The 15328-nt window shown below is 52.4% G+C and overlaps 1 protein-coding gene across 12 annotated transcripts in view; it reads left to right on the top strand.

The window, feature by feature from the left end:
* Positions 1-15328, top strand: part of PUM1 (pumilio RNA binding family member 1) — a 993892-nt gene that overhangs the window by 358575 nt on the left and 619989 nt on the right. The gene's annotated exons all lie outside the window — the stretch shown is intronic.

Below are 15328 nucleotides of genomic sequence, written 5' to 3'. Positions count from 1 at the left end.
GAGGGGTAGGGTGTTCCGGGTCTTGGTGGCAAGGTAGGAGAGTGAAATTCCACCGGTTCTGATCTTGTGGATCCGTGGGACGGAGGCTAAGGCGAGTTAGGCGAAACAGAGTTGCCTGTGGGTACCTGGAAAGCGAGGCGGTGGTTCAGGTATGCTGGTCCTTCGTCAATGGGAGCTTTGTAGGCATATGTGAGGAGCTTGAAGGTGATCCTCTTGTTGACTGGGAGCCAGTGTAGTTGCTGGAGGTGTTACATGATGTGGCTGCAGCGGGGGATGTTGAGGACCAGTCTGGCAGCTGAGTTTTGGATGTTCTGTACTTTCTTAAGCTGTTTCTGGGTGACACCGGCGTAGAGTTCATTGATGTAGTGGAGTCTGCTTGTGATGAGTGCGTGGTTAACCGTCTTTATGGATTCTGTGGAAATCCACCTGAATGTCTTTCGAAGAAGGCGGAGCGTGTGGAAGCAGGCTAAGGAAACTGCGTTGATTTGGTGGTTAATTGTGAGCGATGAGTTCAGTATAATGCCGAGGTTGCGAATGTGGTCCGTCTGAGTGGGAGGGGGGTCCCAGAGCAGCTGGCCACCAAGAATCCTCCCCCGGCTGAAGAGGAGGGTCCCAGGATGAGTACTTCGGTCTTACCCAGGTTGAGCTTGAGGCCGCTGTCTTTCATCCAGGTGGCAATGTGCTTCATTTGGCTGTGGAAGTTGGTTCTGGCGTTTCTGGGTTAGTTGGTGAGGGAGAGATCCAGCTGGGTGTCGTCTGCATAGGAGAGTATGTTGAGTCCATGGCTTCTGACAATGGCTTTGGGGGGCCATGTAGGTGCTGAAGAGGGTGCGGCTCAGGGAGTAGCAGTGGGGCCCCCGCATCTAATCTCTGTAGGTTCTGTGAGGAAATGGGGTAGTCTGACTCGCTGAGTAAGGAAGGAGTATATCCAGTTTGAGTGCCTTGTCGCAGATCCTGACGTTGTGGAGTCTCGTGATTAGGATGTGGTGGGGAGACTGTGTCGAAGGCTGCCAATGGGTCAAGTAGGATGAGGGCTGCGGTCTCACCCCGGTCTAGGAGGAACCGGATGTCGTTGGTGGCAGTGATGAGTTCAGTCTCCCTGCTGTGGTTGCTTCGGAAGCCGGATTGGGTGGTGTCAAGGACTTGCTCACTTCTATGAACGTGAAGAGTTGGGCATTGATGGCCTTCTTGATGACCTTTGCTGTGAAGGGGAGGATGGAGATGGGTCTGAAGTTCTTGAGGTCTGTCAGGTTTGAGGATGGCTTCTTCAGCAGAGGGTTGATCTCAGCGTGTTTCCAGTTGTCGGGGAAGGTGGCAGTTTGGATAGAGCAGTTAATGGTGCAGCGAATCTAGAGGGGGGGATGGCGGACATGTGATTCGGGCAAGAATCCAACAGGGCTCCTTAGAGGATGCTCGTCAAGGTCATGAGTGTGCATATATGACCCCGCATACCTGCACCTACAAAATTGTTTTTAGGTTGCATCTACCCGACAGCACAAGCTGTCTTTTGGGGAAAATACCTACTGTCATCTTACAGTGGACTTGAAGCCCGCTGATTGCTCACCATTGGCTGGCTTTGTCACTCATTTGCTTGCTTTTTATTCGTTGGCTTGTATGGGCCTTCTTCTTTTTCTTGTGTGTCTGTCCTATGGAGCATGCAACTATTGCTTATATCCTTCCTCTGCTTACTTTTCAGGCACTACTTTTGTCTTTTTGGTTAAGCCATCGATGAGCGTGCAGGGTAGGCCTGGGCAAATATTTTACCCTCTATCTTCAGTCCTTCTAGTCCCAATCTACCACATTAGTACCCATCTAAAGCTCCCTTTACCTCAGAGAGCCATTTGGAGACTTGTAAGGTGTCGAACAGAGGCCAAACGGGGTTCAGTCCAGGTCCAGTTGTCACTGGTAAGATAGGCAATTGCAGGAAGAGACACCTTGTAGCTTGTGTCGCTGTACATTTAACAGGAGGTAATCTTTCTGTCTCTTGGTGTGCACATTTATCCTGGGTACAAGAGAGCAGGTCCAGTCCTCCAGGGCTCTTCTCAGATCAGACATCAAGTTGTCCTTTTCTGATACACAGATGTAGCAGTGTTTAGAAGTGGGTGTGCTACATTTACGGCGGGCACTAGTTAGTTAGTGGTTGGAAGTGACTCCTGGGCATGCCTCAGCCAATGGAGTAAATGTTCTTGGGACCAACCCTAACCACTTTGGGCATTTTTACGATGACAAACTTCTTTGTCCACACTAAACTTTGGCTCTTTCGACTGGGAGTGTGGTTGGGGTGTGTACTACGATAATCCTAGTGTCCTCCTGCATTAAAAACTAAAAGCCAATTTGAAGATACCAGGGTACCCCCAATAAACACAAGCAGTTGTCTGGTAGAACAAAGTAGGATTATCTAGCAACCATACAGAAGATGCATAAGAATTGAATAGTCATCCTCTTTTTCTTCCTTTGAAGTGCGCCTCCAGTGTTATATGTAAAAACCCAGAGACAGAAGTGTGGTAGGATAAAGTAGGTAATTCAGCAACTAGAGATGAGATGCACAAGAATTATTTTGGCATCCTGTTTCCGTTCCTTTCAAGTGCGCCCCTAGTGTTATATGTAAAAGCTCAGCAGACCAGCCAAGCAGGATTTGACACGAATATCAAAAAGGATCAGTCTATCCCCAACCTGTATATTGTCAGGTTGAGGGAAATCATCTCTGCCTAACCAGGTCAGCCTGTTTGCTCCTGGGAAACATTTCACAACTTTTCAAACCTCTTCAAATGAAAATTACTGGTTGGCAGAAGTGGGATATTGCGTGCAAATTTAGCCTCTTAAGAACATCAGGCCGTGAGAATGTAATTTTCTAAACTTGACAATTGAATTGGATTTTGAATAGCTATTGTATAGTTTTATTATTTTCACTGTAAAGACAGATTAACATTCAACTTCTACATATCCTACTTTTAAATACCATGCACCCTGCTTTGTGGACTAAAAGACCTACATGGGTTTATTTGCATATATTGAAAATTGAATTTTGACCTGTCAAAAGGGTTTATTTTGACAGGTCGAATTGCAGTGTTTATACAGCCAAAGTGGGACTACAGTGGTAGGCTTGTTGCCATGTTTGCACTGTCACTGTAGTGTATGACACAATGGATGCTGCAGTCCACTAGTGACATTTAACTTACAGGCTCTGTGGTACCCGTTGTACCATTCACTAGACTGGTAACTTACAGGTATGTTAAAATATGCCTATTTGGGGTATGTCCGTTTCATCATGTTGAACGAGGAAGCACAGGCACTTTACCAGTGGTTAGCAAGTGTAACAAGCACAGAGTTGTAAAGCCAGCAAAAATATAGGGTCCAGCAAAAGGCGAAAAATATGGACTGACCACACGATTTCTTGCACAAACATTTCCCAGACAAGAGCTCGGGTAGGCCGATCAGTCCCTTTGTGGGCTTGCCTGCTCGTGCGATGGAACATGGACAGTGTGCATCCTTTTCAGTGGCTCATGTCTGATCTTTGCCCCTTTGAACCTACCTGCACCTTTGTTAACATGTCCTAGCAGATAACATTTACTTTGGTGGAATTCTTGTCCTCACCTGGTAGGCTGTGCATGCAAGGCAACTAAACCTAGCTTGCTCGAATCTACACCATAACCAGTCTGTCAACACTTGGCACTGCCTTCTTTCAGAGTAGAGCAAAGCTTTACAAGCAGTTTTATGCTGCCTGTACACCAAATAAGTGTTCTTGGGGGCGGGGGCTCCAGGCTTTGCCCAAGAGATGCATCCGGGCTCCACCGAAGCCGGGCTCAACGTCCAAACTCACACCGACTCTAAGCCTGATCCCACTTCTGGGGCAACACATCCGACGCCGGTCGATGCCGAGGTAGAGTCCACAGTGGAGGCCGTCGACGTCCAGTCGACTCCGACACGCCACTCACCGACGCCGCTGTTGACTCTGTCCATCTCTGCCAGTGTCCATTGGTTTATCGACACCAGCATCCATGCCTGAGGTTGGCCTCCCTCTGGATTCCTCACTTACTCCAGTATTGGAACTTTCATAGATTTCCATAGCTTGTATCATTCCCAGTCGTCGGAATGGGAGTCTCTGTAAATAAAAATAGCATAGCAGTAGGTACAAAAGAGAAAGAAAAAGCCTAGGCCTCATCTCATTTTGTAGCATATCCACCTCTTTTTGTAAAAGAGATCAAACTAATGCAACAACCAATCAGATTAGCCTCACCCCTTAGAACCTTCCTGAGAGGGCCTCAGATTTTCTACTGCACATTGTGCTAGGGAGTCTCAACTGAGCTCTGCTCAGATTTCTCTTCAACTTCTGTTTCATCTGTTTTCCTACAGTTTTCTCTTCAGGATGCCAGACAAAGAGAAGAAAAGCCACCTTGTGCCACCTGTTCAAAGAAGAGGCTTTATGTGGAGGACAAGCATAAAGATTGTATTTATTGCTTGTACCCTAAAACAAGCATTGAAAATGCAATAGGTCTCGCAGCATTAGAGTTAGTGCTTTTAGAATTGTTTATGGGTTTTTTTTGTAAATCTTTAGCATTTTTGTTTCCTGTAGCCAATGCTAAAGAATTTCAAAAAAAAAAAGCCATAAACATTTTTAAAAGCTCTGAAATGCAGTCTGAAATGCTGGATATATATTCAGTACAGATACACTATATTGTTAATGAAGACATAGGATATAATATGTTGTACTGTATACACACAATTAGATGGGAACGTGCTGTGTGTGTCAGCGATTGAATGTGGAGGTGATGGTGGATGTGGTGGTGGATGTGGTGGTGGATTCGGTGGATGTGGTGGTGGTGGATGTGGTGGTGGATGTGGTGGTGGATGTGGTGGTGGATGTGGTGGTGGATGTGGATGCGGTGGATGTGGTGGGATGTGGTGGTGGATGTGTTGGTGGTGGATGTGGTGGTGGATGTGGTGGTGGATGTGGTGGTGGATGCGGAGGTGGAGGATGTGGTGGATGTGGTGGTGGTGGATGCGGTGGATGTGGTGGTGGATGTGGTGGATATGGTGGTGGATGTGGTGGTGGTGGGTGTGGTTGATGTGGTGGTGGATGCGGTGGATGTGGTGGTGGTGGATGTGGTGGTGGATGCAGTGGTGGATGCGGTGGTGAATGTGGCGGTGGATGTCATGGTGGATGTGGAGGTGGTGGTGGATGTGGTGGTGGATGTGGTGGTGGATGTGGTGGTGATGGTGGATGTGGTGGTGGATGCGGTGGATGTGTTGATGGTGGATGTGGTGGTGGTGGACGTGTTGGTGGTGGTGGCTGCGGAGGTGGTGGATGTGGTGGTGGTAGATTGTGGTGTTGGTGGTGGTAGATTGTGGTGTTGGTGGTGGACGTGGTGGTGGTGGACGTGGTGGTGGTGGACGTGTTGGTGGTGGACATGGTGGTGGTGGACGTGTTGGTGGTGGACATGGTGGTGGTGGACGTGGTGGTGGTGGACGTGGTGGTGGTGGACGTGGTGGTGGTGGACGTGGTGGTGGTGGACGTGTTGGTGGTGGTGGATGTGGATGTGGTGGTGGTAGATTGTGGTGTTGGTGGTGGTAGATTGTGGTGTTGGTGGTGGACGTGGTGGTGGTGGACGTGGTGGTGGTGGACGTGGTGGTGGTGGACGTGGTGGACGTGTTGGTGGTGGACGTGGTGGTGGTGGACGACGTGGTGGTGGTGGACGAGGTGGTGGATGTGGTGGTGGTGGACGTGGTGGTGGACGTGGTGGTGGATGTGGTGGTGGACGCGGTGGTGGTGGATTGTGGTGTTGGTGGTGGACTTGGTGGGCGACATGGTGGTGGACTTGGTGGGCGACATGGTGGTGGACTTGGTGGGCGACATGGTGGTGGGCGACATGGTGGTGGGCGACATGGTGGTGGGCGACATGGTGGTGGGCGACATGGTGGTGGGCGACATGGTGGTGGACAAAGTGGTGGTGGACAAAGTGGTGGTCGATGTGGTGAATGTGGTGGTGGTGGACATGGTGGTGGTGGACATGGTGGTGGACATGGTGGTGGTGGTGGACATGGTGGTGGTGGTGGACATGGTGGTGGACGTGGTGGTGGTGGAGGTGGGTGTGGTGGTGGTGGATGTGGTGGATGTAGTGGACATGGTGGTGGTGGATGTGGTGGTGGACGGGGTGGTGATGGACGTGGACGTGGTGGTGGTAGATTGCAGGGACGGTGTTCAAAGCGGATCTTTGTTTATGCTGAGGTTGTAGAACGTAGCATGGCTGCACACTGAGATTGCTTTTGGGAAGATTGATTCGCCACACTACGTATTTGATATGAACAAAAGGATCCTGCAATAACATAACGACTGTTCAGGCTAAGATTAACTGGATAAGGATACAACAGTAGCACTTTAATAACCTCATATAGATACAGGAACTGAGATTTATAATCACACTACAAAAGCCTTGAGAAAGCCCGAAGGGGGCGAAACGCGTGTCGGCTGTGGACCATAGCGTTTGCAAAATAAAGGCTTGAATTTTCTACACCTTCTGGTTTTGTGGAATTGGCTTCTGATCAAGGATATGGACTATCTGTGAAACGCTATAATAGCGAAGGGATCAAAGTGACTATCTTGGAAGTGCACTGGTGTTCTATTTACTTGGCATATAACCACAACTCATCTGGCATAGCTACTTTACTGTAATAATGTATTACACTTGTGATGCCGCATTGCCAGCAGGCAGATTGAAAGGCAAGGTTAGCAAGCCAGGCCGTTGTTTAAATAATTAAAGGTGTAACTAGCATTCCAGCTTTGTTCTGGTCTCTTTTAAAAAAAAATGTGAATGATACAGCAATATACCAATGGGGGTGGGGGGGGAGGGAGGGAAGAGGCAGGTCTCGTCAATAAATAGCTTTAATAAAATGAAAAGGTGCTGGATAACGCCAGGACCTTTTGATTTTACTAATATTAAATTGCCTAACACCAGACCTAAAATGAAAACACGAAGCTAACGGAGGCAACTGGTCCAATCTCAGGGGGGGCGGCTGTAACGGAATTCTAACGCTTAGGAAACAGCTTACAGTTAAAAATAGACCCGCACATAAAGCTGGCGACCACCCGCCCGCCAATTATTGAGAAGTCTGGTCCTTTCTGACCGCAGATCAGCTGCATCGCAGCATTAAATGGTTGTCTTTGCGTGCATGGGAAGTTGAAAGTCTTGTCCAGAGACGATCAATAAGTCAAGCAGAGCGGCTCTCACGGGCTGCTGGCATTAGCATGAGAAGATAGCCAGTGCCCACAATCCGACAGGCCTAGTGAACAGCGCAGCAACACGCAGCACTCCTACGTGCAGTGTGGCACCGGCAACAGAGTCATGTTTACAGTCTACACCATAAGCACACAGAGCTGCAGCCCAACACTCGTGCTATCCACAGGAATGGGCCGAAGCCAAGCACACCCTCTCCCCAAACAGCTCTGAAACCGGTAATACACCAAACTACGGGGGAAAGCAAAAACAACAAATGCAGAGTGCAGTCTGCTGCCTTCATAGTTAGACACCACATTCACATACCTGCCACCAAAACACGAGCGAAGTTCGACCACGTTAAAAAAAACGAATGCAATGACAGGCTTTCCACTCCAAAGGCACCGGGGAATTTTTAAACTGGAAGCCTGAAAGTCTGGTGGGTTTTCCCCGTTTTATTAAAAAAAGGAGGACATCGACGGAATGTAGCTGTGAGGTTGTGCTAAAGGTGTATTTGTCTACTGAAAATACAGCAATGTGTCGTCGTCTACTGTTGCGATTTCGGGGAAATATTTACTGATCGGGCCAGAGCTGCCTGTAGCAAGAGGCAGCAGGTCTGCGGTTGCCTCCGTGCCTGGGACACAGTTCGGTGCCTACACCCCTGCCCCGGCAGCGGCTGTCCGACTGCAAGAAAGTGAATATTCCTTTCAAAGATAGGCCTGCCCTGTTGAAAGAAACACCAGGCTGCGTGCACGCCTCCGGGGGAGGAGGTTGGATCGTCTGTGCTTAGCCCGCTGGCTTATTTTCACAGCGAATTCCGAGCTTAAATGCAATCACCCAAGAATCCCTCCAAACGTGCAATCCGACCATTCCACATCGCTTCTAATGCAGAAGCAAGCACAAACAAAACAACCCGAGCACTGGCAGTAGAACCAGAAAATGCAATTGCGGTTTCCAGCTTTTAAAAAGACAGGCATGCCCAGACTACAAAAAAGACTCAGCCCTGACTCAAGTGAAACTAGGGGGAGGGGGCGGGAGGCGGAGAGTTGAGGCAGGCAGGCATGGGAGGAGAGGAGGAGGGGGGAGGAGAGTAGGGGAGGCACGGCCTAGCGGCCGTGCAGGGGGAGGGGGCGGGAGGCGGAGAGTTGAGGCAGGCAGGCATGGGAGGAGAGGAGGAGGAGGGGGGAGGAGAGTAGGGGAGGCACGGCCTAGCGGCCGTGCAATCAAGTAGTGAGGGGGCGGAGTTGTGGGAAGGCTGAGAGAGAGAGTAGGCGGCTGGGTGCATGTGCACGCGCTTTTAAGCTCAATGCACATGCGCATTGAGCTTAAAAGTCACGGGCACTGCAAGGAATCGCCACGATTCCTTGCAAGTTAGATAAAGTCTGGATGAGCCCCTATAGTCTCGCTTGCTCGATGCGCATGCGCATCGACAGGCGAGACCTAAAAAGGGGTAGGTCTTCTCCTTCTACTTCGGCTGACCCCCCCCTGCCAAGGCCTTGCAAAAGACCTCTGATATGTCTGACAGGCGCAGTCCCATCAAATCTTCTCACCGAAGTGTAAAGGAGAGGGAAGGACTGGTTTCTGAGGTACTTTATATTCAGAAGGCGAGCCATGGGCCTTCTATGTCACCTCCACCCTCTGAGAAGCCAAAGCTGTTTAAAAAACCAGCTTCAGTACCTCCAGAAGGAAAATCTAACAAGAAGATCCGTCCATCGACGACGAGAACATCAGGTACGTCAACGATGGTGTCAAAGATTCAATTGATGTTGATTTCAGCTCCGTTGATGGGCTCGTCGACGAGAGCTTTGTCATATTCAGTGCCTTCGTCGATGACTACTTCGTTGACGCTACAATCTGAGGTGCCAGTTACAATGTCGTCGACGATGACTACCTCGACGAGGATGATGTCGATGATTGCGATGTCGGCGTCAACATCTACAGTGGTACTGATGAAGAGCTCGTCAACGGTTCTGTCGACGATCATTCCATCGTCGACGTTCCAATCTTCTTCGACGATTCATTCCTCCGACGACCTCGTCGACGATACAAAAAGTGACAATTTCAATAAAAAGACGCCAGATTACCCCGAAGATGACATCCCCTCGGAGAGTGACCCCACTACCTCCGGCAATACTTTTGGAGGAGGAATTTTTAGACAAGGATGAGGGTCCTTATGGGGATGCATACAGCCCATCCCAATTGCGTGTAAAATACCAGGACTCAGACTCCGAGGACTATTATATGGACCAGCAGCAATACCTGCCACAAACTAGATCTCAAGAACAGTTGCAGCAGGGCATGATAGCCATGCCGTCTTCACTTATTAATCTACAATTCATGTTGTTGGATTACAGGAGAAGATTTCCATCACAATCCTCCGACCAACTGATAGTGCAGATACCTCCACCTCAACAAAAAGAGGTGGATACAAACTATTCTTCTGACACGGTAGTTCCTCAACTTGCACAACCTCCGCACACGGAACCAACAGATCGTCACCAGAATGTTGTCACAGTGCATGATGACTCATCAGATGATGACCAGAACATAGAAAGTCCCAGATCGGCAATGGGATGACTACGTTATTCCGCATCCCGCTTCACCATCACCGGATCCGGTGGATTCTCCTCCAGCGGACATTGGAGGCTTCCACAATTTAATGGAAAGGGCTTCCAAATGGTTTGATCTTCCCATACCAACAGCACAGTCGGAATGTTTTCGTTATGATTTTAAAGAGCCTTACAGAAAGTCTGTCCGTTCTATTCAGATTGTGGAACATGTATGGAGTGAGGGGATAAAGGTAATGCAGTCGCCATCTACCGTCATCCCTGTTCTTCCTCGGCTGGAGCAAAAGTACAAGCCTCCAGAGGATAGTCCCGCTTGCCTGCTTGACCAACCGAAGCTGGACTTTTAAAGCAGCCCAAATGAAGTCAAAGAATTTGTCGGCTCCCCTTACCACACCACTGGAGAAGGAGGGTTGGCGATTAGATAATGTGGGAAACCGGTTCTCCTCTATGTCCAGCCTCCTGGTCAGGGCTGCTAACGCCTTAGCCATTTTGGGACTATATGATCGCCAAATGTGGTGAGACTTATCTCCATATTTGGACCTGCTGCCAGAGGGATCAAAAGCGGACGCAAAGAAGATCCTGGAGGAAGGAGATCGTTCTTCTACAGAAATTGACTGCGCAATGGACATTGCTATCTGAAAGAAACAGGCTGGTATTAGATTCCTTACCTTAGAATATCTTCAAGCGTCACACTGGATCCGGAAATTTTTGCCTAGCAGTACCCTTGCGCGTCGGTAGGCGTCGTCTGCGGCTCCGCGTCGTTGGCGCCGGGATGACGTCGCCGGAGTACTTAGACGCCGCCCTCGCTCGCTGACGTCAGTACTTATTTTTTCCGCGCCAGCAAGCGCCGATCCGGAAAAGTTGTACCCTTGTAAATTTTTGACAAACTTTTTCGGTCCTTTTTGATCATCTTTCGAGTCTCTAACGACTCCGACGGTGCCGGTAGGGATGCCCAGGTTCAAACCCTGCGTCAACTGCAACCGACTGATGTCGGTTACCGACCCCCATCGCCGGTGTCTTCACTGTCTGGGCCCAGACCACAACGACAAGTCCTGCTCCGACTGCCGGGCCCTGACGTCTAAAGCTAGGCGGGAGCGGTCCCGCAAGCGACTCGAGCTCCGGCAGTCAGCCCCGCGCCGCTCGAGGTCCCGGTCCGGAAGGAGGTCGAGGGACCGGTCGCGGGGCCGGAGTCACCACAGTTCCGGGAGTCGTCATCAGTCTTCGGGCTCGAAGTCCTCAGGTAAGAGGCACAAGAAGTCTAAGACAACATCGCTCTTCTGACTCCCCCTGACGCTCGGGTGACGCGGTCGGGGGTTCGTGCGACACAGGCTCCGCCGGAGCCGCAGGCGTCGCGGCCTGCTCCATACCCGCCGGTCCCTGGGCAGCACGCGATGCTAGAGGAGATAGAGTCTTTCCTCTCGGCCATGAGGTCGCTCACTCCTCCGTCGGGTTCCGCGGCGCCTTTGGGCCAATTGGCCCTGACTGGGTCCCCCAGCGGGCCGGGTGCTTCGGCCCCGACGCCGTCGGCGACTTCGGTCCTAATGCCGCAGGGCCCTGCCGTATCCGGGTCTGGATCCGGGTCGACCTCACGACCTCGCCGGCCCCCAGGGTGTCGCCCCCGGCGCCGTCCCAGGACGACGCCTTCCCCGGTCCGGCGCCGCTCTCGACGCTGATGGGAGATTTCTACTTCTACGATCTGGCCCTGTCTTTTGAGCCTGAGTATCAGGCGATGGGTGACGAGGGGGATTGGGAGGGGTCCGAGTAACGTCTGATACGGGAGTATCAGTCTTTTCAGGACTGGACAGGTGAGCTTGGGGAGGCCAATGGTCTGGACACCTCGCACGACACTGGTTTTGTCTCCCCTCCTACCGTGCCTACGGAGGAGGGGACTGCCTATAGTGTGGTGCTGACGTGGGCTGCCAAGGCCTTGGACCTTGAGCTCCCCGTCGCGGCCGTGAGGACTAACCTCCTCACAGAGGTCCTTAAACCGCAGACAAGCTCGGCCAAGCCGCTGCTGCCTTTTAATGAGGCCTTGTCGGACGTTCTTCTGGGCACTTGGTCCGAGCCAACTACAGGTCAGCCTGTAGATAGGAACGTGGCCAGGCGCCACCGCCCGGCTCCGGGCGACCCGTGCTTCCTGTCCACCCACCCCACTCCCGAGAGCCTGGTTATCCAGGCCTTTAACTCCCAGACCGCATTCCCGTCGGCTCCCCCCAATCGGGAATCCAAGAGGTATGAGCAATACGGGAAGAAGGTATTCTCCTCCCTGAGTTTGGGATTGCGGTCAGTCAACACCGCATGCCTCTTGGGCGTTACACCCACTCTCTGTGGGACACGGTCGCGGATGTGCTGCCGCAATGTCCGGAGGAGGTCCGGACTAAACTCTGCCAAGCCCTTGCGGAGGGTCGAGATGCGGCACGGTATTCTATCCAGTGTGGGCTGGATACCACTGACTCACTGGGCAGAGCGATGGCAACGACTGTGGCGATTCGTCGCCACGCCTGGTTGAGATCCGCCAACTTTTCAGCTCATGCCCAAAACACCCTTATGGACATGCCGTTTGATGGCCGTCACCTCTTTGGCGACAAGGCAGACCATGCGCTTGAGCGCTTTAAGGACTCCAGGGCTACGGCCAAGTCCTTGGGCCTCTCGGCCCGTGCCAGCTAATGCCTGTCTTTCGTCCTTTTGTGGCCAAGGAAGGGGCGCCCCCACACGTCCTGCCAGCCACGGGCCGCAGACTACCATCCAGCGCGGTGGCGGACGTGGAAACCGCTGTGGAGGCGGTCGGGGACAACGGCAAGGCCAGTCCACACCAGCCAGTTGCAGCATCCGCCTCAAAACCCTCCTAGTCCGTGCTTTCAGGCCCATATGACGCCAGTGGGGGGCAGGGTTCGCCATCACCATCACCACCACTGGCGCACTGTCACATCGGACAGGTGGGTGCTGCAAATCGTCCGAAGGGGCTACTCCCTCCCCTTCGAGGCGTCCCCTCCAGCCATGCCACCGCAGTACCACCACGTGTCGGGGGATCACTTGAAACTTCTACAAGAGGAAGTTACGGCCCTCTTGGCCAAGGGGGCCATCGAGCGCATTCCTGGGCCAGAAGTAGGGTGTGGTTGTTACTCCCACTACTTTCTGGTACCCAAGAAGGGCAAAGGGGGCCTACGCCCTATCTTGGACCTACGGAACGTCAACGGCTTTCTCCGGAAGGAGAAGTTCAAGATGCTGACATTGGCTCAGGTCTTAGCTGCCCTAGACTGGATGGTAGCGTTGGACTTGCAGGACGCTTATTTTCACATCCTCGTCCTGCCGGCCCACCGGCGTTACCTGCGGTTCACGGTAGGCCACGAGCACTTTCAGTTTACTGTGCTCCCCTTCGGCCTTACCAGCGCCCCACAAACGAAAGTGATGGCGGTGGTCGCAGCTCATCTGCGTAGGTTAGGGGTTTCAGTCTTCCCCTACCTCGACGACTGGTTGTTGAAGGCGGGCCTGCCCCAGACAGTCGTCCGCCACCTCTAGACTACGGCCGACCTCCTGCACCTGCTGGGGTTCTCCATCAATGTGCCTAAGTCACACCTGTGTCCCTCTCACAAGCTCCTCTTCATCGGAGCGGTTCTAGACTCGGCGCAGTTTCGGGTTTATCCTCCCGAACAGCGGGTTCGGGATATTCAGGCTCTGATTCCGATCTTTCAGCCTTTATCCCGCGTCTCGGTCAGGTTGACGCTGCGGCATCTGGGGCTGATGGCCTCCTGCATCCTTCTGGTGCATCACGCCCGGTGGCGGATGCGGGCTCTGCAGTGGGACCTGAAGTTTCAGTGGGCCCAGAATCAGGGCAACTTGTCCGACCATGACTTGATCTCGGAGGGCACTGCAAGACAGTTGCAGTGGTGGCTCACGGACCGCGATTGGGTCAGCGGCAGATCCCTCTCCCTACCCCAACCGGAACACGTAGTTGTGACGGCCGCGTCCCTCCAGGGCTGGGGGGGCCACATGGGAGAGGCAGAGATCAGAGGACTCTACTCCGGCGGAGTCCCGGCTCCACATCAACCTTCTGGAGCTGCGGACGATCCGACTTGCACTGAAGGCATTCCTCTCCTCTGTCGGGGGCAGTGTAGTGCAGGTGTTCACGGACAGCACCACCGCCATGTGGTACTGCAACAAACAAGGCGGGTGGGGTCGTGGACCCTATGCCAGGAGGCTCTGCGCCTCTGGCAGTGGCTAGAACATCAGGGCGTGACCCTGGTGGTTCAACACCTGGCAGGTTCCCTGAACGCCAGGGCGGACGAACTCAGCCGTCTGTGCATGATGGATCACGAATGGCGTCTGAACTTGGACGTGGCGCTAGGCCTCTTTCAGCAGTGGGGAGAACCTTGGTTAGATCTATTCGCCACAGAAGAGAACGCGCAATGTCATCCGTTCTGCGTGTTGGAATTTCCAAGGCGGCACTCTCTCGGAGACGCTTTTCGTCGCCAGTGGAGCTGCGGTCTGTTGTACGCCTTTCGCCTATACCACTTCTGCCCAGAGTGCTGAAGAAGATCAGGCGCGACCGGGCCCAAGTTATCCTTGTGGCTCCGGAGTGGGCACGAAGATACTGGTATCCCGAGCTACTCAGCATGTCTGTCGATCCCCAGATTCGTCTGCCTCTTCGGGAGGACCTTCTGTCGCAGCAGCAGGGGACAGTCCTCCACCCAAACCTGTCCAGTCTCCACCTACAAGCTCGGAGATTGAACGGCGACAGTTGAGGCCATTTGACTTGCTGCCCGAAGTCTGTAATGTCATTCTGGCAGCCAGGCGTCCCTCCACAAAGTCGGTATAAGCCTGCAGGTGGAACAGATTTGTGGCATGGTGCACAGCAAAGGTTGTGGATCCTCTCTCTGCACCCCTTTCTGAGGTTCTCCTCTTCCTTCTTTCTCTTGCCCAGCAGGGCTCTGCTCTGGGCACTATCAAGGCCTACCTTTCTGCCCTTTCCGCTTTCTTAAGGCTACCTCATCAGCCTTCTTTGTTCAAGTCCCCAATTGTAAATAGGTTTTTGAAGGGCATCACACACATGTTTCCTCCTGTTCCTTTCGTGATGCCCATTTGGGACTTGAACCTTGTTCTTACTTACCAAATGTGTGCTCCCTTTAAGCCGCTCCATAACTGTCCTCTCTGTCTTCTTACTTTGAAGACTGCTTTCCTGGTTGCCATCACCTCTGCCTGGAGAGTGAGCGAGCTCCAGGCTCTTTCCTCTAAACCTCCTTTCCTTTCTGTCCATCCGGACAAGGTTGTGTTGCAGACAAGACCCTCTTTCCTGCCCAAGGTAGTCAGTCTTTCACATCAGGCAGCATCACCTTGCCCACCTTCTTTCCGCCTCCGCATCCCTCGAAAGAGGAAGAAAGGCGCCACCGTCTGGACCCAAAACGTGCGCTCTCTTACTATCTGGATCGCACACATCAGTTCCGGGTAGATGACCAACTCTTTGTTGGTTACGTGGGTGCAAAGAAGGGACGGGCGGTGCACAAACGGACCATCTCTCGGTGGGTCGTGTTGTGCATCAAGGCATGCTACTCT

This window comes from Lissotriton helveticus, chromosome 3_1, assembly GCF_964261635.1.
Source record: "Lissotriton helveticus chromosome 3_1, aLisHel1.1, whole genome shotgun sequence".
NCBI lineage: Eukaryota > Metazoa > Chordata > Amphibia > Caudata > Salamandridae > Lissotriton > Lissotriton helveticus.
The sequence above is the reverse complement of the archived record's forward strand: the minus strand, read 5'-3'. Positions and strand labels throughout refer to the sequence as shown.